Below are 23,488 nucleotides of genomic sequence, written 5' to 3' on the forward strand. Positions count from 1 at the left end.
AATTATAAGTACAAGAAATCCTTTGCAATTCTTAAAGGGGTACCCCAGGGAACTGAAACTTATCATCTTATCATGACCGGCTCTGCCAATTAGCAGGCTGTCACTTGTGCTAGTCTATGAAGGTAGGGGGTATGCTGAGGATGGGTAAATAGCGGGGCCCCATACAGAAGATGCCCATTATCAGATACTTGTCCCTATACTGTGGATGGGAGATAAGTTTCAGTTTCTCACAATACCCCTTTAAGCTATCCTGTTAGTCAAGCTCAGTCAGTCACCTCCCCACATTTTTATTTAACCTGCAAATTAAAAGAAAAAAAGCTTCTACTTGCTCCCTTGTAGTCTTCGATATCAGCGACTGGTCTTAGCCACCAAAGCACTTTATGTAGCTGCAAACACCAAGCCACTACTGAGGCCAATAATCGGTTGAGCGGTGATGTGACATGGCGTTGCAGCTCCGTGAAGTGCTGTGGTAATTGAGAACAGGAGCCAATATCGAAGTCTACAAGGAAGCAAGGGAGGTTAGTAGAAACTTTTTTGTTTTATTATACAATATGGGCACATAAATTGGATAAAAAGGTTCATACTTCGACCATCACCGATTAGTTTTATACCAATGATACTGGGGACACATCTGATTGTAAATTGTGGTGTGCTTTCAAGGTGACACTAAGAGGCCATTTTATTAGAAAGCTAATGATAAGACATCTAGGGTGCTTATGTTTATCCATCTTCCAAAGTCCTTAGCTGATCTACATAGACGGAATAAGATGGCCTGCTCAGTCTCTCTTACTAGTGATATTTCACACACTCAAGAACGACTGAACTACATAGATCTGTGTTAAGTACGAGTTGACACTTCAGTGTCTCAAGCGGCATTGTTACTCACATAGCAATAAACAAAGCTCTTTCCTTTCTAAACAGCTAAAGAAATTAGACTCATATTTAACTAGACCCAAGTTCTAATTCTGAGCGCTCAAGATGGCTACTATGAGGGCCTTTACAACCTGAAAGATAACAAGGGAACTTCCCAACCTACTCCTGTCTATCTACTCTTTACTCTCTGTTGTTTCTCAACCCTCCGGGGCAAATTAATGTCCTACTTCACTTTACTTCTGATGACGACCTATCTACAATCCGATCTCTTAAATAGTGTCTTCAATTACTACTTCATATGGCACCCTTGTAGCTCTCACAAGGACTTTTAATAATATACAGTAGTTTTTAAAGGAGCACCCCCTGCCGAGATGCTAGAGGTCTTGGTGGTCACTCTACCCAAAGATCTCTAGAATCAGTGGGCAATTTTAGGCATATATTGCTTTTTAACCCCTTCCTGCTATGGGACGCATGCATACGTCCCAGCACCCGACATGTTCGCACGCTGGCGATCTACTGCTCTGCCACGGGCGCAGCTGCTGGGGCCGCGATTACGCTGGTCCCGGCAGCATTAACCCCATAGATGCCATGATCAATCCTGATCACGGCATCTATTGTGGCTCCCCTGTTCACCAACGGCGGCGCCGCAATACGATCGTGGGTCGCCTTTGGTTGTTATGCCAGCAGGAGGTCAGAAGATGACCTCATGTCTGCTTGCTACGGAAGCCTGTGAGATTCAGGCTGTAGTGTGTGAAGCTCATCAGGTTATACTGTGCTGCAGTACAAATGTATTACAGCAGAATATAACCTGTACAAGGTGAAAAAAAATTCTTCAATAAAAGTATGAAGTGTAAAAAAATTAATAAAGAATAGCCCTTTCCCAATAAAAATATTATCATAAAAAAAAAAAAAAACACAAATCATATACATACTAGGTATTGTCACATCCATAATGACGTGCACAATATATCTGGAATGTAAGTTATCCTGCACAGTAAATGCTGTAAAAAACAACAACAAAAAAACTGAAAATTACCCAATTTTGGTACAAATAGCGCAATAAAAAAAGATCAAAAAGGTAACATGTATCGCAAAAATTATACAAATAAAAAGTACAGCTTTTTCCGCAAAAACTAAGCTCTCACTCAATGGCGTCTGACAAAAAATAAAAAACTTACGGCTGTCGGAACATAACATAAAAAAAGGGAAAAAAATAATTTTGCTCAGAAAAAGGAAAAAGAACATAAAAAGCTATATAAAATGGGTATCACCATAATCGTACTGACCCACAGAATAAATATAACATTACTTTTACTGCACAGTGAACACCATAAAAGAAATGATAATAAATAACGCCAGACATTTTCCAGTTTTTCACAATATTTAAAGGATTTTCATGAAAAATTTTTCATGTGTCAACAAAAATGCACCACTTATATAAATTACAATATGCCTGTAGAAATATATATATTAGGGCTCAGGGTTTGAGACAACTGGACAGGTAGTAATTCAATTTATTTAATTAATATTAATTTTAATAATAATATTATTAAATTGAATTACTACCTGTCCAGTTGTCTCAAACCCTGAGCCCTAATATATATATATATATATATATATTTCTACAGACAAACTACATTTTGACACCTTGGGTATAGGTGTCTAATTAGGTAGCCTGGGTTTATTTGATGGGTAGTCGGACAAGAGCCTCTCCAACTCCTTTATAAAATTACAATATGCCATGAAAAAAAAAATCTCAGAATTGCTCTGCTCAGAAAAAACATTCTAAAGTTATTACCACTAAAGAGACACACATATGTCAAATAAAAAACAAAACAAAAACAAAAAAGAGCTTGGTCCGTCCTTAAAGGGTTAATAATTATATTAACCTGCATGCAACAGTGTTGGTGTCATGACTCAACACTGTATCTGTCATTCATTTCTAAAGATCAGATAGATTTTATAAAAGGGGTATTCCAAGATTTATTTTTTTATTTGACTATGCTACAGGGGCTGTAAAGTTAGTGTAGTTCATAATATAGTATCTGTACCTGTGTGTGACGGTTTTCTCACCATTCTTATGTGATTTTCACCCCAATATTTATTTCTAACAGCATACAAATTACTGTTGTCTCAGGGAGCCTGTTTGCTTCAATGGGTGGAGCGATTGCTTGGTGGGAGAGATCAATCTGCAACTAATGCAACAGCTGTAGGCACCCTGATTGAAAACCACAGGTCTTTTGAATGGATGTTTCAATGGGTGGGGTGACTGATGTGTGGGAGGGAGGGAAATGGAATTATGGGATTTGTAGGCACAGAAGAAAACTCAAAAAGGAAATACCAGTTCACAAAAAGCTAGCTACAATATTATGGTAATCTCACAGCACACCCATTTATCTCCAAGAAAAGCCCAGATCCTTCCTAAGCATGTCCATTACTGTCTAGCAGGTAAGTCCTAAAATTAATTATTCACTCCCTGATTTTGCTCCACTTGATACTGTGTTAATGTATTTCTTTTGTTAAAATGTGAAAAAAAAACTCAATAAAAACGAGATTTGAAAAAAAATAAATAAATAAAGAATATTCCACCTTCTATTGAGGAGTCTCTCAAGCTACAATTTCCATGTGTTTGGTCAGATGGCCAGATTCTATATTTATGCATTATATTCACTGCTTGACCTTGCCGCATAGCTTTAGTAAATTTTTATCATCTTAAGGCACAGCTTACAAAACATTTACAGACATTCTCTTCCCTTCCAGTGTTGAGGGTAAGTTGCTTATCAGTGACAAAAAAGTTACTGCTGCAAAATATGGTATATTTATTTCCGTAATCTCCCTATCATTTGCCAGCTTCTCTCTTATCCAGCCTTCAGAAACTATTACTTCAGTTAATTTGGGCACAAATTCTGTCCATTCCTTCACATTTATGATCATACCATGAGGCTTAAAGGAGTAGTCCAGTGCACACTTTTCTTATTTTATACGGTCCGGGCTGCAAAAAAAAAAAGAAAGCAAACTTTCTCTTGCCTGCCTACGCACCCCCGGAGCTCCGGTACAGGTGTTCGGTCGTCAGGCTGTTTGCTTCTTACTTCCTGTTAGCCCGGCACGTCACACGGAGCTTCAGCCTATCACCAACCTAAGGTTCCGTGCCACATGAGAAACCTTGGCGTTGGTGTGTGGGCTCAGGTATGTCCTTCATATAAGGATATACTGGTGAATGTCTCAATTTTAACATCAGTGTTGAGGATTAGCCAATGTCATTGTTTACATCTACCACAGTAGTGCACCTAAATTCCTGTATGGACAGAGGTGTCAGCAGAGAGCACTGTGTCAGGCATAATGTAAATTCAAAAAGAAAATAACTTCCTGTGGATCATACAGCAGCTGATAAGTACTGGAAGGATTAAGATATTTTAATAGAAGTAATTTACAAATCTGTTTAACTTTCTGGCACCAGTTGATAATATATATATATATATATATATATATATATATATATATATATATATGACACTCATTTATGGAATTTATGGAATTTACATATTGCATTCTGAATTGCTCTTACTTACTAAACCCAACCATTACCCCTTTCAAGTAAAATGGGAGAAGGACTTCAGACATTCCTTATCTAGTGAACAATGGAGGTTTATTTTTAAATTGAATCATTCATTGGTCACACATGCCCTACTATAACAGATTACACTAAATGTGAATAAGGGTTCTGGTGGCCTAGTGACATCTCCAACATAGTGCTGAAGTGTTAAGGTAAAATAAATTTATGTGGTGACCCCGAGTTGTGGGGTGACCACGGGGCATGAAGGGTGTAGGTGTATAGAGCAGATGGTATTAACCCTAGGGGCAAGATGTTATTAACCCCTAATGTTCATGACGCCAGAGTGGTTTTTGTGGATCGGTAACCATCCAAACAATATCCCCATTATCCCAAGGTTAGGCAGGGCAAGAAGAGTCCATGACCAGGTTATGGTTAACAGAGGCTTTACTGAGGTCAGACAGTTGTTACAGTCTTTACAGCTAGACCAGAATCCCAGATTGTCAGCCAGTAACACGGAAAGGGTCCTGCAGCTTGCTTGGGGTTGCAATACTTTTGGATTAGACTTCCATGCAGCCACTCTGACTATAATTGACTTGACTGGTAACTTGACTTGGTTGTAGGTAGAGACAGTAGACATAGATGGCTGGGCTTACTGACATTTGCAGGCTTGAGGTCTCCAGGTATACTGGATGCTGGATCTGAGGTGTCTGTGCTTTCCTGTTCCTCAGCAGGAGTGATGATGTAAGAGAGATTGTAATGGCTCCCCCTCTTACAAAGGGGGTTGAGCAAGAAGCTCATAGATCAAGCTGCAGGTCAGGTGGTCAACCGGTGCTCTCTGGGTAACATAGCACATCGTGTGAACATAACAGGTGATACCTTCAAAGGTCCTTAAAGGTCCTTTATAATTTATCCCCTTAACGATGAAGGACACATATTTACGTCCCCTGCCGGCTCCCGCGATATGCCGCGGGGTCACGCAGGTCGGTCGGGTCGGTCCTGGAGGCTATCAATGGCCGGGACCCGCGGCTAATACAGGACATCACCGATTGCGGTGATGTCCTGTATTAACCCTTCAGACGCGGCGATCAAAGCTGACCGCTGCGTCTGAAGTGAAAGTATCCCGGCTCAGTCGGGCTGTTCGGGACAGCCGCGGTGAAATCGCGGGGTCCCGGACAGCTTACAGGACACCAGGAGGGCCCTTACCTGCCGGTGTTCAATCGGCGAATGACTGCTCCGTGCCTGAGATCCAGGCAGGAGCAGTCAAGTGCCGATAACACTGATCACAGGCATGTTAATACACGCCACTGATCTGTGTAAAAGATCAGTGTGTGCAGTGTTATAGGTCCCTATGGGAGCTATAACACTGCAAAAAAAAAGTAAAAAAAAAAGTGTTAATAAAGGTCATTTAACCCCTTCCTAATAAAAGTTTGAATCACCCCCCTTTTCCCATAAAAAAATAAAACAGTGTAAATAAAAATAAACATATGTGGTATCGCCGCGTGCGTAAATGTCCGATCTATAAAATTATATTGTTAATTAAACAGCACGGTCAATGGCGTACACGTGAAAAAAATTCCAAAATCCAAAAAGCGTATTTTGGTCACTTTTTACACCATTAAAAAATGAATAAAAAGTGATCAAAAAGTCCGATCAAAACAAAAATGATACCGATAAAAACTTCGACAAAATGAAGTACAACAAAATGAAACCTACATAAGTAGGGTACCATTTTAACCGTAAGGACCTATAGAATAATGATAATGTGTCATTTTTACCGAAATATGCACTGCGTAGAAACGGAAGCCCCCAAAATTTACAAAATGGCGCTTTTTCTTCGATTTTGTCGCACATTGATTTTTTTTTCCATTTTGCCGTGAATTTTTGGGTAAAATGACTAATGTCAATGCAAAGTAGAATTGGTGACGCAAAAAATAAGCCATAATATGGATTTTTAGGTGGAAAATTTAAAGGGTTATGATTTTCAAAAGGTAAGGAGGAAAAAACGAAAGTGCAAAAACTGCAAAACCCTGCGTCCTTAAGGGGTTTATAACTATAAATAACATTATGCACTATATTTACAACACTACACATAACATTAGACTTACTACTATGGGGGAGATGCTGCAGGAGAGCCCCTAGGACAATGAGGGACTCAGCCTGACAAGGCCTATGTACTGTACAGGAGTATATCCTGTGCTGGGACATTATATTTACATAATGCATTCTGAATTGCTCTTACTTGCTAAACCCAACTGTTACCCCTTTCAGGTAAAATGAAAGAGGGACTCTTGGGACATTCCTTATCTAGTGAACAATGGAGGTTTATTTTTAAACAGCACAAAGGCTTTCTAGATGTTCTAATCACTTGGAGGAGACCGGCAAGTTAGTATACAGGTGGTATTACACATACAAATTTACCTCAACACTTTAGCACTATATTGGAGATGTCACTGGGCCACCAGAACCCTTATGCACATTTAGTGGGCATGTATTCTCTTATGCCCCCTCTAGATAGGCTCTCTGTATAGGGCATGTGTGTGACCAATGAATAATGGATGCAGAAGGCCACACAAACAATACAGTGATCCTTGGGCCTTGTAATTGGCTCTTCAAACTGAACTACAATATTGGTGCTTATTTAAACAATGCATTGGGCCATGTAATAGGGCCCCTAGCTGAATTGGTGATAGGGATGCCCCGATACCGATACCATGTCCGATACCTGCTGGTGTGCGGCCCCGCTCCACTGTCCCGTTCTCCCGATCGCATCATGGTGTCCTATGGAGGAGCATGTGACATACACGTCACTCCTCCTCTTCCCCTGCGTCCAGCGTAACGCTACGGAGAAAGCCGAGTGACGTGTATGTCACATGCTCCTCCATAGGACACCATGATGCGATCCGGAGGCAGGGGGGGGCTACTGTCTATAAGGAGGGCTGCTGTCTATAAGGCGGGGCCTGCTGTCTACAAGGGGGGGGGCTGCTGTCTACAAGGGGGGACCCTGCTGTCTACAAGGGGGGACCCTGCTGTCTACAAGGGGGACAAGAGGAAGCACTGTCCACAAGGGGGGGGGCTGCTGTCTACAAGGGGGGGCCTGCTGTCTACAAGGGGGGGCACTGTCTACAAGGGTGGGTCCCTGTCTACAAGGAGGAGGCCCACTGTCTACAAGGGGAGGGTGGCTGTCTGTAAGGGGGACAAGAGGGAGCACTGCCTACAAGGGGGGCTGTTGACTACAAGGGAGATACGGGGGTGCTGTCTACAAGGGGGACAAGAGGGGATGTTGTCTACAAGGGGGGCTGTGGTCTACAGGGGTGGGGCTGCGGTCTACAGGGGGGCTGCTACTAATGTCTGCAACTATCTATACTACCTACAAGGGGACTATTAAAGGCAATCTTACAGCAGAGTCACCTGCACTAACTTGAATTTATAGGTAGATTGTGCAGGTGATCTGGTTTCCATCGCTGATCACCATTGGTCTCGCCGCCAATGCAAATTCCCTGTTCTGTCCAATGGAGAAGAGATAGATCATACTACAGCAGCCGCCTCCATTGTACACAACAAGGAACCCACAAATCATACGGTAAGCAGCGCCAGAAACCGGGTCACCCTGGTGTCAGATTCCATTTAAAATAAAAGTACTCGTACTTGGTATCGGCGAGTACTAGAATTAAATTATCGGTACTTGTATTCGGTCTTAAAAAAATGGTATCGGGACTTCCCAAATTGCCGCAAAATTGAATTCCATTGCAGAAATTCGAATTTGATGACCAGACCAGACAGTACCAGCAGAAGAAGAGAGAAGAGAAAGCTAACAGAGGCCCAGAGAGACAACAGAGATGGCAAGGAAGAAGTTATACAACAAAATGCCCCTAGATGTTAAGACCCTGATATCTGATTTTTTATGCTTGTTTTATGTATGTTTTTTGTTTTTGCATGCCTAATTTGCATGGGCCATTGGTTTATTTCAGCAATGGAATTTGGGCAAAGCACACAGAGAAAAAAGCACAATCACAATGGGGGATATTTATCAAAACCTAACCTGTCCAGAGGAAATATTGCTGAGTTACCCATAGCAGCCAATCAGATTGCTTATTTCATTTTTCTTTTTAAAGACTTTTCAAATAGAATTAAGTGATCTGATTGGTTGCTATGGGAAACTCAACAACTTTTCCTCTGGACAGATTTTGATAAATCTCCCCCAATGTGTAGAGAAGAACACAGCAAAAACCCTGCCAAGTAAAAAATTGGTGGAGAATAGGTGTTTTGTGGGTTAGTAAAAACTCCAGTGGATTATTTTAGTAAATTCTGGACTGAAGTTTCACTACAATTCTTCCACTATTCTGGACAAAATCCAAGTCTCAATGACGATTCTGCTGATGAATTCCACCCAAATAATGAACATGTCCATATAAGGGAGTTCTGATGGTCTCTTGTTCAGAACATTGATTAATTTTATCGCAGCAGAGATGACCCAGCATGTCTATACATTGTCCAGGTAGCCCATTGATTTATTTGAGCACCATGCAATGCTTAATATCCCCTATTGGTTCCTAAGCTATACTAAGTGTAGGGGTGTCATAAATAGTGCAGTCATCAACAGACAGGCAGATACGGTAGAAAAAAACTGAAAAAAAGGGATTAACCACAGACAAGCTAATCATAAAACTAAAGGGCAGTGTAGTACAAAATCGCAAACTAAGGCAAAGTCTAGACAGGCACTGTAGCAAGTATGGATAGTGGCACACTAGTAAAGAGTAGTCAGGTCACAAGAAGAAGTAAGGTAAGGTACAGGTGAGATTTACAAGATACACAAAACAAGTAATGCTAGTTGAGTTAAAAAAAAAAAAAAAACGCTATCATGGGCACGGGTTTGCAATCAGAGCAGGTTTTAATCCTCACCCTCTGGAAGATGTAAGCATCATTACCAAGCTGATTGGTCTAGTGCTCTCCCTCCTAATAAGCCTTTTACGGTGCTCCTGTTTGTGCTGAGAAGAAAGATATTACTGGAAACAGGTACAGAACAGGAAGTCTCAACGTAGTTTTAAAATAATCCGAACAAAGAAAGGGTCCCGGCACTCAAGTTCTAGTGAAATCTCAAAGATTTATTTATGCAACATGCATAGCATACAGGGCAGTGCTGTATGCTATGCATGTTGTTGCATAAATAAATCTTTGAGATTTCACTAGAACTTGAGTGCCGGGACCCTTTTGTTGTTCGGATTATTTTGATACTTGGTCCTCGGGCACCAACGACGTGTCTGCAGTGCCGTCTTTCCTTGGACTTTGCTCAACGTAGTTTTAGACCTAGTGGCCAGAATCAAAACTGCAAGATTTTAGGATGTAAAATTATATATATATATATATATATATATATATATATATATATATATATATATATATAAAAATAAAAAATCACTGAAAATTCATAAGAAATACGGTTAACATAAAAACCTGATTTAAACAAAAAAAAAGGTCCTATTCTGCAACATCTGCAACACATTCCCTTTAATTGTACTGTGATAATCACAAAATAATCACCATATATATTATATAAACAAATTTTCCTTCTCAATATAATAAACAAATTATGATTATTGACCTTCACTCATTCCAAAACGTTCAACATACAAAAAGAAATGTAAGCATTTGATTTCCCAATAGTGACCATTGATGCTTATGTATAAAAATGCTAATAAGTCTCTCTTTGACTACCAAACCTGTATTTGATTTGTGAGGCGTACTGTATTTTGCGACTCTGTTTCATTATGTTACCAAAATATCTGTGTTTAGAGCAAGCATTGTAAATGAGCCAGACAAGCAATCACAAGTCTCTGTGTGATTGTTGCTTTCTGCTACTGCAATCACTCACAGATGAGTGATAGAGGGAAAACAGCATTTATTTCCTCTATTTTTCTTTTGTCATTGGCAGAAATTAACTTTTGATCGCTTTGTCTTGATAGAAAGTTCTGGTGACTGACTGGAGCATAATACAGCAGAAAACTCATAAGTTAAGTAAGTGTTTATACTTTTCGGAAACCCATGATAGAAAGTGAGACCCTTGTGGCACAAATTTCGCTCAAAACAAATAAAAAAAAACAAGTGGAAACAAGTAAAGAAAAGAAAGCAGTGTTTAAAAGTAAAAAGTTGCAGAGAAGTTCTTTTCCTATACTACCCTGTGGGTTTTTGTTTAGATTTATAAAAGTAGGTGAAGGATTAATCTAGCAGTAACCAATCAGTACCTATAGGTCTAGTTAACTAGGCCAAGCAATGAACCTTTTCCTATGAGATGAGCAAAGTTTGGTTTGGCAGCTTCGGCCGAACCTCAACAAAAAGTTTGGTTCAAACCATATTTTACTTGGGCTGGGAAAATCCAGGAAATCCATTATCCAATACAGTGAGCTTACTGTAAGTTTCTGGGAATCTTCCCCCCCTGCACCACAGCAAGCCAACATTGCTATACACAGAGATGGCTTTCTGGCAACTGCTGACTGCCCCAGGGTTTCTCAGGCAAATCAGAAAGTTTCAAAAGGATTCTTTTTGTATACTTGTTTTTGGATTAGTAGTGGAAGCTGGTGTTTACCATTAGCCTCTAAAATGTCAAACGCTAACCCCTCGATTATGTCCCACTGGCTCCAGGGGTATTAGAAACAGCTGGGTACAGGCTCCAATAATGACCTGGGACTGAGCAGTAGCCACTTGGTAATTTTAGCCTGGCAGTGGCCAAAATGAATGGCCTTTGCCACCCTGGTATTGCTAGGCTGCTGCTTCTTCATTTTGTTATCTGGCTTGTTATGGAATATAGGGGTGGGGGCAAAGCCTAATGGAGTGAATAATGATGTACCGTAATACCTGGCAGAACATCTAATTTTCTGCAAGAGACCCAACAAGGGTGTTCCTTCTTTCAGCAATATAATGTTTCCTGCCAAACCTCAAAAATTGCTCATAAAGTGTTTGACATGAATAAAAGTTCAAGGTGTTGACCATCAAATATGCAACTTCCAGGCCAGAAGCTGTTAGGACACCTCATAAATTTTGTGATGACCATGTCTTGATGGACCAGAGTAGTTTAACTCCTTGAGGACCAAGACCATTTTGGCCTTAAGAACCTGGCCAATTTCAATTTTGAATTTTTGTTTGTTTCCTCCTCGGTTTCTAAAAATCATAACTGTTTTATATTTCCATTCACAGACCCATATGAGGGCTTGTTTTTTCGTGGCCAATTTTACTTTGTAATGACATCACTCATTTCACCATAAAATGTATGGCACAACCAAAAATGTATTATTTATGTGGGGAAATTGGAAAGAAAACCGCAATTTAGCAAATTTTGGAAGGTTTTGTTTTCACGCTGTACATTTTATGGTGTAAAAAATGACATGATTTCTTTATTCTGTGGGTCAATACAATTAAAATGATACCTGTGTTATATGCTTTTCTTTAATTGTACCGCTTTTAACCCATTAAAGGGGTTCTCCGGTGCTTAGACATCTTATCCACTATCCTTTGGATAGGGGATAAGATGCTTGATGGCGGGAGTCCCGCCGCTGGGGACCCCCGTGATCTTGCACGCGGCACCCCGTTTGTAATCAGTCCCCGAAGAGTGTTCGTTCCGGGACTGATTACCGGCGACTACAGGGCGGGCAGCGTGTGACGTCACACCCCCGGGAGGGGGCGTGACAGCTCTGTAGTTGCCGGTAATCAGTTCCGGAGCGAACACTCTCCGGGGACTGATTACAAATGGGGTGCCGCGTGCAAGATCACGGGGGTCCCCAGCGGCAGGACTCCCTCGATCAGGCATCTTATTCCCTATCCTTTGGATAGGGGATAAGATGTCTAAGCACCGGAGTACCCCTTTAAGGACCATGGGATTTTCCATTTTTACACTTAAATTTTTTCCTCCTTACCTTTAAAAAATCATAACTCATATGATGGTTTATTAATTGCACCACCAATTCTACTTTGTAATGACATTAGTCATTTTACTCAAAAATCGACGACAAAACGGAAAAAAATTGTGCAACAAAATTGAAGAAAAAACACAATTTTGTAAATTTTGGGAGCTTCCGTTTCTATGCAGTAAATTTTTCTGTAAAAATGACACCTTCTCTTTATTCTGTAGGTCCATATGATTAAAATGATGCCCTACTTATATAGGTTTGATTTTGTCGTACTTCTGGAAAAAATAATAACTACATGCAGGAACATTTTTACGTTAAAATTTTTTTTTCCATGTATGGGGCGGTATGAGGGCTCATTTTTTGTGCCGTGATCTGAAGTTTTTAGCGGTATCATTTTTGGATTGATCGCACTTTTTGATTGTTTTTTATTCATTTTTTCATGATATAAAAATTACCAAAAATGTTGGATTCTTTTGTGCGTACGCCATTAACCGTGCAGTGTAATTAACAATATATTTTTATATTTTGGACATTTCCACATGCTGCGATACCACATATGTTTATTTTTATTAACACAGTTTTTTTATGTGAAAAGGGGGGTGATTCAAACTTTAATTAGGGAAGGGGTTAAATGGTCTTTACTACCTTTCTTTTCCACTTCCACCCATAGGGGCTATAACACTGCCCACACTGATCATATTGATCAATGGTTTCTCATAGGAAACCATTGATCGATGCTTCTGCCACTTGACTGCTCATGCCTGGATCTCAGGCACTGAGCAGTCATTCGGCGATTGGACACCAGGAGGCAGGTAAGGGGACCCTCTGTGTCCTACAGCTGTTTGGGACTCCGCAAATTCACCATGGTGTTCCCGAACAGCCCGTTAAGCTAGCGGGGAGTAGTTTAGTTTCACTTTTAGACACGGCAACTTTGAACTCCGCGTCTAAAGGGTTAATAGTGTGCGGCACCGCGATCAGTGCCACGCACTATTAGCCACGGGTCCCGGACGTTGTTAGAGGCCGAGCCGGAACCACTATGATACGGGGACATGTCGTTAACCCGTGTTATGGAAAGGGAGTAGACTCAGGGAGTACAGGTACTCCCTGTGCCCTTAAGGAGTTAACAAATCTCAAACTTTTTTTTAACAAAATTAGTATTGTCACGTATGGGCAAGGAAGGAGTGCAGTACTGATCTCACCCACTACCTCTATCCCGGCCTACTTGCCTATCCACCCTAAATAGCGGATTGACAACCATGGTGACAGTCCCTCCCTAAATATGTTATGGAAGTTACTGTCAGCAAAATAAACTACATTACAGACACAGGTCAGGTAAAAAAGGGAGCACACAGACAGAAATAATATTTAACACACACACACACACATAAAGAGTCAATGTCCACTAGCTGAGTCAATACCAGGAGTTGTCAAAGGTGCCAAGTCACAAATGCAGAGAAGAGTCAGGAAGCCAACTAGAAAGTCACAAATACCAGAAGATTAGGAATACAGATAATAAACGCTAGTTACTAGAGTGAGCTCTTTCACAGGCAAGGCCTGAAAGCAGACTGCAGGTTTATATAGGCAACACAGAGGTGAACTAACAAGGTCAGCTGACCAGCCCAGTGCTAGGCATACCCTCAGCAACCAGATAAACAAACACTCTCAGAAGGGTTTATCCCTTCAGGTTCTTACAAATATGTTTAAAGGGGTACTCCGGATGAAAACTTTATTTTTATTTTTTTTAAATCAACTGGTGCCAGAAAGTTAAACAGATTTGTAAATTACTACTATTTAAAAATCTTAATCCTTCCAGTATTTATTAGCTGCTGAATACTATAACGGAAATTATTTTCTTTTTGGAACACAGAGCTCTCTGCTGACATCACGAGCACAGTGCTCTCTGCTGACATCTCTGTCCATTTTAAGAACTATCCAGAGTAGGAAAAAATCCCCATAGCAAACATATGCTGCTCTGGACAGTTCCTAAAATGGACAGAGATGTCAGCAGAGAGCACTGTGCTCGTGATGTCAGCAGAGAGCTCTGTGTTCCAAAAAGAAAATAATTTCCTATGTAGTATTCAGCAGCTAATAAGTACTGGAAGGATTAAGATTTTACAAATCTTTTTAACTTTCTGGCACCAGTTGATTAAAAAAAAAAAAAAATGTTTCCACTGGAGAACCCCTTTAAAATTGCCCTACTTTGACCACCTATAACTCTATGGGGCAGTGTGAGGGCTCAATTTTTGTGCCATGATCTGTATCTTTATCGGTTTGCTTATATTTACTTTTTTAATCACTTTTTATAAAAAAAAAATTTGAATGAAATGTGACTTTTTTTTAATGTTTACACCATTCATCATGCGTAATTATATTTTAATATTTCAGACATTTACACACGTGGCGATACCAAGTAAGTTTATTCAGTTTTTTAAGCTTTTTTTTTGGGATAAAATAGGAAAAAGGGGCTTTTTAAATTTTTATTGGGGGAGGGCTTTATCACATTTGTTTAAAACTTATTTTTACAATTTTTTTTACACTTTTATGTAATAGGGGAATATTTATAGCAATCATTTGATTGCATTGGGGACTATTTATAGCAATCATTTGATTGCATATACTGAACAGTGCTATGCAAAGGCATAACCCTAATCAGTGTTATCGGCGATCTTCTGCTCTGGTCTGCTCGATCTCAGACCAGAGCCGAAGACCCCTGGAGATGGCCGAAGGCAGGTAAGGGGACCTCCGGCCGCCATGTTGGTTGATCGGATCCCTGTGGCAGTGCAATCCGATCATCCATTTAAATGCCAGTATTGCTGCAGATGCCGTGATCTGTATTGATCACAGCATCTGTGGGGTTAATGGCGGACATCAGCCTGAACCCATCCAGTGCTCGCATCATGTACATGACGTAAATCTATGTCGTGGTGCGTTAAGTCCCACCGCATCATGACGTACATTTACGTCAATTGTCGTTAAGGGGTTGGGTGACATGAAGCAATCTACACATTATTTGCCAGGTAGTTCTCACGTTTTAGCTAAATGGTGTATAATTTGATGAACATATTTATATGCATGTCTTCATTAACACAGAGATAGATTTTAAATATGAGATAATAATTCATATTATTGTCATCCATTATTGTAAGAGCAATCAGATCATGGAAAAAGAACTTCTAATTTCCCCTTAAACTTTTTATTTTAATTTTAAGTATAGGTTAATGGGATACCTCATATGTCCATTTTATAGTGAGCTTGCCAATACCTTGTGAGATGTGCCCAATAAGCCTAATGATAATTAAAGTTTAGGTAATATCAAAAATAATACATTAAAATTAACATATCCCATGCTCCTTAAGATAAGCATTACTACTTGGCGGGTAAAGAACCTATCTGGTTTTCTTAGGAGAATAAAATTGTTATATGGCGTTTTAAAAAATGTATTTAAATCACATAGGACATTTATCACCCACATAATATCTTGAAACAAACGCACTGCATTGCAGGATAGAAATTATGATAATAAAGAAGAATTTTTATAGGTTTGAAGAATATCCTTTACTGACCAGGCAAACCTTCAAACATAAAACATTCAGCCGCTCACTTCTTTAGCTCTGTTCAAAGAAATCCTGGCTGCCGGTGGATATAATAATCAAAGCTTATACTAGGATTTATAAGATTATGTAATAGTCAGAATATGTAAAAAAACAAGGTTAGATGAATTTACCATCACTCTATGAGGCTAGAGGGGTTCTGTTTTTAAAGAGTGCTGAAGATGCAGGTCTTGAACATATGATATGCAGTATTAAATACCAACCATTAATATTAAGGACTGACCATGCAGAGGGGACCATGGCAATAAATTATGAGTGTGGGACCTGAATCACCTCTCCTTTAATAGTACATGTCGCTTAAAATATACCGTATTTTTCGCCCTATAGGACGCACCGGCATATAAGACGCACCCAATTTTAAAGGGGCAAAATCTAGAAAAAAAAGATCCTGGTATATAAGGTAGCACTCACGTGTCCCCGCCACTCCGGACCCGTCACTGCTCTTCACCGCTGCCCTGAATGTCGCTCCATCGCTGTCGCCGAGTCCCCGGGTGTCCCCGACGCTCCGGAAATCTTCTTCCCCGGGATCCACACTCTCTGTCGCCGTCATCACGTCGCTACGCATGCCACTCCTATTGGATAACGGGACGGCGTGCGCGACGACGTGATGACGTCGAAGGAGAGCGCCGGCCCTGCAGGGGATCCCGGCCTGGAGCAGACACCGAGGAGGCAGTTAAGTTCCCTCCCGGTGTCCTGTAAGCTGTTCGGGACGCCGCAATTTCACCGCGGCAGTCCCGAACAGCCCGACGGGCTAGTGTCCCTTTGGCTTCAGATGCGGCGGTCAGCTTTCATTTGATCGCCGCGCCTGAAGGGTTAATACAGGGCATCATTGCGATCGGTGATGTCCTGTATTAGCCGCAGGTCCCGGCTGTTGATGGCCGCAGGGACCGACCCGATAGGTGTGTATTCGCCATATAAGATGCACCAACTTCCCCCCCCCCCCAGTTTTGGAGAAGAAAAAGTTTGTCTTATACAGCGAAAAATACGGTATGCACAACATTATTTAGGTCACATTTTAACTAAGAACAGTTGCACAGTAACTATGTCCATTAACCCTAAATATATATATTTTTTTACATTAATGTATTCATGTTTTGCCTTTTTCAAGTTGACACCACATTTATCTAAAGCAGTGTTTCCCCAGCGAGGTCCTTAGGTACCTCCAACAGGTCATGTTTTCCGGATTTCTTTAGTTTTTACAGGTGATATAAGTATGGTAGCATCAGACATCACTTCAATTACAACATCTGTGTAAGACCAAGAAAATCCTGAAAACATGACCTGTTGGGGGTACTTGAGGACCGCACTTGGGGAACACTGATCTAGTGGATGATGTGAATGCCCTGGGTGTTTAATCTTATATATGATTTCAACTCTTTAAAGGGGTTATCCACCATAAGGTGACTTAGCACTTATCTGCCAGACAGTAATAGCTATGCTTAGGAAGAATTCATTCTTGTCTTTGGGCAAAATGGCTATGTTGTGAGTCCACCATAACGCTGCTGCTTTCTTTTTGTGAAATGGTTATTTCCTGTTGGCGTTCCTTACCTCCAACTATAAGTCCCAGGATCCTTTGTAAGTGTGAGGTCACTTTTCTTCCTCCCACACAACAGCCACCTGACCCATTGCAGCACACCTGAGCTCCCTTGCATATCTGCTGTGTTTGAAACTACAATTCCCTCCAGCCCTGTGGAGAGTGACCTCTTTCTCATCCAACGATCACTCCACTCATTGAAGCAGACACGCTCCTTTTCAACACCTGACTAGTGATGTACTGTCTCGGGGCTCTCTGCAATCTGGGAAAAAAGACAACACTAATTTTGTATGCTGCTAAAAATACAGACACTGTATTGTGAAAGACATTATATTATAAACTACGCTAAGGCTGCTTTCACACTATACTTTTGCTCCATTAAAAGATCCGCTATAAACTTCCATTAGAAAACGCTTAAAAATGGCCGATAAACGGCCGTTACAAAATCCCATTCATGTCTATGGGATTTTTTGAATATCCGTTATCACCCGTTATAGCTGTTATGAATAACGGACGTTATTTGTGATGGAAGAAAAAAGTCACATGCACTAATTTGGCATTGTGTATTCTGGGGGGAACAGTGGCATTGTGTATTCTGGGGGAACAGTGGCATTGTGTATTCTGGGGGAACAGTGGCATTGTGTATTCTGGGGGAACAGTGGCATTGTGTATTCTGGGGGAACAGTGGCATTGTGTATTCTGGGGGAACAGTGGCGTTGTGTATTCTGGGGGAACAGTGGTGCTGTGTATTCTGGGGGAACAGTGGCATTTTGTATTCTGGGGGCACAGTGGCATCGTGCATTCTGGGGGCACAGTGGCATCGTGTATTCTGGGGGAACAGCGGCATTGTGTATTCTGGGGACACAGTGGCATCAATTATTCTGGGGGCAAAATGTGTGGCAGTAATATTCCAGAGACATCTTGTGTGGCAGAAAGATACCAGGGGCACAGCGTGTGGCAGAAATATATTCATGGGAATAGTATGTGGCAGTAATATACCAGGGGCATAATGTGTAGCAGTAATATATTCATGGGTATAGTATGTGGCAGTAATATATTCAGGGGCACAGCATGAGGCAGTTATATTTCGGGGTACACCATGTTGCAGTATTATATTCAGGAGTACACAATGCAGAAGTATTTTATTAAGGAGTACAGAATGCAACAGTATTTTATTAAGGAGTACAGTATGTGGCAGTATTATATTTAGGGGTACAGCATGTGGCATTTTTTTATTCAGGGTTACAGCATGTGGCATTATTATATTTAGGGGTACAGCATTTGGCAGTATTATATTCAAGGATACACAATGCAACAGTATTTTATTCAGGAGTACAGTATGTGGCAGTATTATTTTCAGGGGTACAGTCTCTGGTAGTATTCAGAAAATACAGGTAACTGTAGATTTACATCATCCAGACTCCAGTCATTTTGCCTATTTCCTTCATGGCACTGCAGCCACTAGATGTGAACCAGGCCTCAGCGCTTTACCAGTGGCAGACCTGAATAAGTGGACCCTCACTAAAAATAGTTGAGTACCCTTGTTCTATAAAAAAAGTTACACAAAAGTCGCAGGAGAAGTGACTTAGGCTTTTGTCGCTTGCTGTGTGGCCACCTTGCATTCTGTTAAGATGTCCCTTGACTCTAGAAGATACAGATGGGGGCGACTGGGGTGTATTTAGGTAAGACTGTAGCAACATCAGTCAGAATGACTAGCCAGACTGGAACTCTCCCATTGGTAACTGTGACAAGGCTTCTTGCAGCTTGGACCATGGGATAATCTTCCAACTGCATAGGCTCTAGCAGGGCTTGATAGTCCTTATTTCTTACTCCAGGATGATGATTGTTTCTGTGTTGGGTTGTAAGGTCACCGACCTGATGTCTTGGATTCGTACTTCTGCAAACTTCTGCTCCGCCTGTAGGACCTTTAAGTGGTGCTGAACAGCCCGCTGGTCTGAAGGGGACATGAATAAGAAAGAGGCATGCAAGGAACCTACAATTTTAGAGAAACAGTTTTTCATGATATTCATCCCCAGTGTAAACTCAGCAGACCCCTTATCTGACAAATTAGTTACAATCATTCCCTGCTCTCTATGTACGTGCTCTCCCAACTGAATGATTGGCTCCCAATATCCATGTCTAGGTATTGGTTGCCCGCTACCCACCACTACTCTCAGGTCAATATCATCAGGCTCACACAATACACGAGGACCCCAATAATTATAGAAAACATTTTTAGGTATAGTGGACACTTGTGACTCTTTATCTATCAACGCCTCCAACTGTACACCTTTCGCAATAATTTTCACATAGGGGCAAAAGGTGACATAACATTACGGTCCTGATTTAGGGAGTTTGGTAGTTGTGACTGCTGGCTGTTTTCCTGGGGGCCGGTCCTTGACCCGAGAGGAAATTCCATTTAAACCCCAGCAGTGCATTGTGCAGTGTCCAGACTTGTTACAGTGGGTACAGAAGGGTCTATTACTCCCAGAATATATAGCACAGTAACTGGGATTACATGGGACAGGAGCTGAGGGGCTTTCTCTAGGCAAGGATTGTTCACGGGAGAGGGGTGCCAGCCGGGTGGCGAGCTCCAGGACAACCTTAGTCAATTGTGCAAGGTCTTGTTTAATACACTGTAGGTCTGAATCTGTAGTGACTGACAGGGTTGCTTGGACTGCGGTGACTGGCGAGTAGATGACACTGGGGTAGGGACAGGTGACGGTGGTGGTATAGGTCTAACTCAGTCCCAGATTCAATCAATTGTATAGCCAGTCTCTTGAAGCCAGTTAGGCTTTGTCCCACTTATTAAGAGCCCCATCGATAAACCTGTCCATTAACACCTTGTTGCCCTGCTCGGGCGTGATACCATCTACTTCAGGCCCGAAGAAGCACGTTCACTGTGTGAAACGGATCCGTTGCCGACTTATTGTACCCCCCACAGTCTGTCACTCCCCTGTTTGTTGCATGTGAGTATGCCGTAAATAAAGAAGGATCTCACAAGAACCAGCGTGGTGAGTTGCCAACTATTCATTTATTCTTCTATCAAGATTCATTGAACTGTCTTTATTCAGTCTGAGCACCACCCGAGTTCATACAGCAGTCTACCAGTGGTCCCTTCCCCACCTATGAGTCCGTAGTACAGTCTCAGCAGTGCCGAGTTTGCTTTGTCTTTTGCTAATCTTAAGAGTGACAACTATTTAACCTTACCATCCATTTTTGGAGGATACCCACTGCTTTTTCATAGTAAGAAGTTACCTCAGACTGCATCACTTATGTGACAAATTCACTCACTAGTTTCAAATGGGCATTGTCAGATCCTCTGTGCTCACTCCTGTCCTGTCTATCAGACTACTGTCTGAAAACAAAGCGGATGGGGTTACAGAGCAGCCTGCAGTGATTGGATGAAGATACCAAGCACAGCAGACACAGGGAGGAAGTGAATGTATGGTAAGTGAGGGCGGGCTCAGTGCTTACCTCAGACACACCTGAGCAGTGCATGCCAAAGGGATTTGTGAGCCAAATACAGAAGCTAGGCATCAAGTGGATATAGATTCGGAAAACAGGACTTTACCAGGCGCTTCTCCTCAAAGGAATGACAGCCCAAACCACACTTGCTGTATTCAGGGACAGTCAAATTTATTAGGTGCAACAAAGTCTCGAGTCCGAGCAGGACTCTTCGTCAGGCATCTTCGTGAGAAGCGCCTGGTAAAGTCCTGTTTTCCGGATCTATATCCACTTGATGCCTATCCAACACTGAAGTGACCCAGAGCCACTTGAGAAGGACGCTACGGCTAGCTGACCTCTGTCTTCATTTTGATTCTACATACAATCCACGGCGTTGTGCCCGTAGCACAACAACTTCTGGTAAGCTTACTACATATTTTTGGGGGCACCCGCTTATCTGAGACCTCTACACTAAGAGCGCACCTTTGTTTTATTTTTCTACTTACAAATACAGAAGCTAGACACATAAAGAAGTAATATAAAGAATCTACATTCCCTACTGAGTAACATATAGAAGAATTATTTTATTTTTTTGTGTGTGATATGACAAGTACACTTTAAAGGTATTATGCAGACAACACATCTGATTAAAACCAGGGAGGGATCCACTTATCAATGTGAGTTTAGATTTTGAACCCCCAACTAATTTTGAACCCCACAAGCTCCATAGCCCCCAAATGTTCTCAACTGGGCACAGCAAGGTCTGATACTTGTTTAGCTCTTTATATACGGATGACTATCCGTCTTGGAAGATGTGATTTAAGGGATACTGTACTTAGGCTAAATTTGCCACGTGCCTAGCTTTTAAAGGTATGACAGCTTTTAAATGCATATTTGTAAATGTTATTAGTTGGTCATTTATAAAAGTCAAACTGTATTTTAGGTTGATTGGTCATTTAAATGTCTTATTAATATAGTTGTTACATTAAAAAAAGTCGATATATGAAAGTTGCTTTACCGAACAGGAAGAAAGCGTTCTGCCATTTCAATACATTTTTAATGCTTATGAAGTTTAACGTCTGGCAGAGAGGACGCCACTCCTGAATGACTAAGTTTATAAACTTGCTGAATTTTACAATGCATTCTGTCAAGAAATCTAAAATTAGTCCAGCAATCTACTTGAGTGTCATGTGACTGAACAACTGACTTCTATTCATGAGTCAACGTGCCAACAAAATTCAGCACTTGGACAGCGACTGCAATGTTCATTAGAATACATTTCATAATTTCGATCTATACTATAAAAAGCTATTACAATATGAGATTCTATTTACTTTTATTTAATGATGTGCCTAGCCGGGCTGATATGCACGTCAGCAGAATTTTTCCTACAGTCTGCAGTCACTGAAAGGGATTTAAAGGTACAGCATACAGTAAAGCAGCATACAGTAAAGCAGCATAAGTTGCTTTATATGGACACAGACAGAACTGTTCAGAACATCAAACCATATATTCTCAGATTATGTTCCCTAACTATGTTCCTTACACCCCTCCTGCCCATAAAATTTTCTTTCCAAGTTTAAAAAGCTCTGTATCATACCTTTCCCCTTGCTCACATTGTGTGAGCTGCCGGCAGGAGAAATTGAGCGGTCCTTAGCAGGCGCGACATAACTAAAGCCTCCGAGAGCTGTGCCTCATCATGCCCTGCATACACTTCCTGAGTTTGGTCTCCTGCTAGGCCGGGAGGGGACCCAACTAATTGTTTGACTTGTGCAGGACACAGAACATAGCCCCCTAGTGGCCATTTATTCAATCATATTAAAAACATATAAAGGTTGAGAATTTTAACAGCAAGTAAATAGCAAAGTGTCTTATAAATACATATGGAACAATATATTAAAAGTTTAGTTTGGTGACTGGTACTCTTTAACTATAATGTTTGTGGAAATAACGGTCTGCAGGCAGAAGTACAGATTGCTACAAATTGTTACAAATGTCCCATGATGCTTTGCCCAAAAAACTGTGGCCAGATCCCATTGATGATAAACTATAGATATTGCTGTGAAAGTAGGTGGCTTTGGTACTAAGTAGGTTTATGTAGTATTGTCGGTATGCTGGGATGAGACAGTGGAGAGACAAGCAACAATATGGAGGTGCTCTGTATGGAAAAACAATATTAGTGGATATCATAGAAAAAAAACTGTAGCACAGCAAAAGTAAAAAAAAATCACTGCTCAGTTGTCGGCGCAATCATCTTCCTGTGGCAGTAATCGATACATCACAATGCAGCTAGGCAAGCCACTCGCCACAGCGATGTCTAGGCTCAGTAAATGAGTGGCAATGTGAAATATTTAGCCCTGGATGAAGACCACAGTAAAATAAACTCCCTGGGGGAGATTTATTATAATCTGTCAAAAAGGAAAGTTGCCCAGTTGCCCATAGCAACCAATCAGATTGCTTCTTTCATTTTGCAGAGGCCTTGTTAAAATGCAAGAAGCAATCTGATTGGTTGCTATGGGCAACTTTTCCTCTGGACAGGTTTTGATAAATCACCCCCCGTGTTTAGACTTTG

This window comes from Hyla sarda, chromosome 4, assembly GCF_029499605.1.
Source record: "Hyla sarda isolate aHylSar1 chromosome 4, aHylSar1.hap1, whole genome shotgun sequence".
Lineage (NCBI taxonomy): Eukaryota > Metazoa > Chordata > Amphibia > Anura > Hylidae > Hyla > Hyla sarda.